Source organism: Penaeus monodon, chromosome 28 (assembly GCF_015228065.2).
Source record: "Penaeus monodon isolate SGIC_2016 chromosome 28, NSTDA_Pmon_1, whole genome shotgun sequence".
Taxonomy (NCBI): Eukaryota; Metazoa; Arthropoda; class Malacostraca; order Decapoda; family Penaeidae; genus Penaeus; species Penaeus monodon.
The window spans coordinates 16257461-16259489 of record NC_051413.1 but is presented as its reverse complement, the minus strand read 5'-3'; the positions used below and the strand labels follow the sequence as shown (position 1 = coordinate 16259489).

Sequence of the window (2029 nt, the reverse complement as noted above, 5' to 3'; positions counted from 1 at the left end):
GTTGCGAATTAGCCATGTTGGATAAGCATGTATCACTTTGCAGGAATAATGTGGATCATCTGAGGTTAATGGCTGGATGGATGTGAATGTTATTAATGCAGGGGAAGAAACGCATTGGAATGGTCTGAAAGGAAGCAAATAAGATTGCTCCTCATTAGCCTTGCTGGTTTAATGCACTCACATCAACACCCGAAGTAAGTGACTGAGAATTCATATCATAACAAAACTTAGATAATGCTGCAGCGTAACTTCTATATGTTTAACTACGCTGGCACAGTATATCATTTATTTTACAATTAAAGGAACCCTTTCTCTTTTATATTTTGAAATGATTAAATAGTTCTTCATTCAGCACTTATAAAGGAAAAAAATTCCATTCACAGGGATAGAACTGAAAGTCAAACAATAAATTTTGTTTTATTGATACACAATTATAGCTGTATGTTTACATTCACGTTTCCCTTCAGAAGTCACTAAATCTTTGCTGCTTTCTTGCCTTTTTTATTCTTGTTCTCAGAAGAAGCGTTACTGGAGTGACGAGACCCAGAGCTGGAATGGAATGACTTCAGAGAAGCACTAGGAGTGTGAAGTCCTTGACCGGGATTGAATCTGTCTGAGGTAGGACCAGTAGTGTACAGACCATGATCAGGAAACGATTGATCTAAATAAGCGACTGGCTTGTAAGGTCCAGGACCTGAATAGAATCCACCAAGAGGAGAGCCAAGTTCAAGACCAGAAGGGAATCCAGTAAAACCAGTAAAAGGAGTATGAGATTCAAGACCATAAGGGAATCCACCGAAAGCACCAACGGAAATGCGAGGTCACCGCTCGAAAGGAATCCATACGGCTGGCCTAAAGCCGCAATAGAAGTCCATGAGTAAGACCGGAAGGGAAACCTCCCGAACCAAGAAGAGAAGGTTGACCTGCAACACCGTAGGCGAGTCCTCCCAAGCCAGTGTGCTGCCCAACGCCATAAGAGAACCCTTCTAACCCATAATTAGAGGTGAGAGGTCCAGGACCATAAATATATCTTTCTAAACCAAGAGCGGGAGTGTATGGACGAATGTTATAAGGGAATCCGCTTAAACTAGCAACGGAAGTATAAGGTCCAGCACCAGAGGGGGAGACACCCAAAGTAGCAATAGGACTGGAATGTAAGCTAGAAACTCCATTTTGAGTGGAAGCTATGTTTTGATTGTTGGAAACGAAATCTTCATCGTTTGTAGCACCAAGCGCGCTCTCTGATTCAAAGCCAGACGACGTTTCATCCTCAGCCTCGCTAATTCCATCGACTCTTACGTTTGGTAGAGCGCCGTATGAATTGGCGAGGCCTAGGCGGTTTCCGTATAAATATTTGAGAAATCTTGCATTCCATAAGGATTTCCAAAATGTGCACCAGTACTGTATGCGTAGTCCAAGTAGCCTCCATTCCCGGATATCGGTCGTGGCAAATTCCCAGTGACAGTCCTTGGTTGTCATAAAGACCACCGGGGATGAAACCACCGTGAAGAGTGCCGTGTTGCGAAAATCCTCCGAGTGGCGTCCCCAGGGGAAGTCCCAAGTAGCTACTCGCAGCGAAGGCGTGGGAACACAAGAGGGCGATGCTCACGGTGACAAATGTTATCTGAAAAGTAAACCTTGTTAGTTTTACTTGAAGAAAATAATCGTTTACATATTCGCCTTTTGAAAACATTAATCAAAGTCATTCTGGGTTTAAATGATAATGTGAAACATCAGCGGTGACGTGAAAATTTACTTAGATGCAATTTTTTTTCAGATTAATTTATTTTTTGTCACTGGTAAAATCAGCAGGACACATTACAGAAAAAAATCCGACTTTGAATAAAGACATGTCACTAACCATTATGTCGGCTTCACCTACAGTGACTTCTGTCTCTGAGAAGTGCGGATGCTTTATATACTGGTCTCCGATCTGAAAACTTATCAAGAGAAGGTCACAGCAAAAATGTACAATTTATTTTCGTCTCAACAATGAATTTAAGATGGAGGTGATTCATTCAATATGAGT

The 2029-nt window shown here is 41.8% G+C and overlaps 1 pseudogene; it reads right to left on the bottom strand.

Annotated features, from left to right (window-relative positions):
• Nucleotides 1–405: 405 nt before the first annotated feature.
• On the bottom strand, nucleotides 406–1873 carry LOC119590947 (annotated as a pseudogene).
• Nucleotides 1874–2029: the final 156 nt, after the last annotated feature.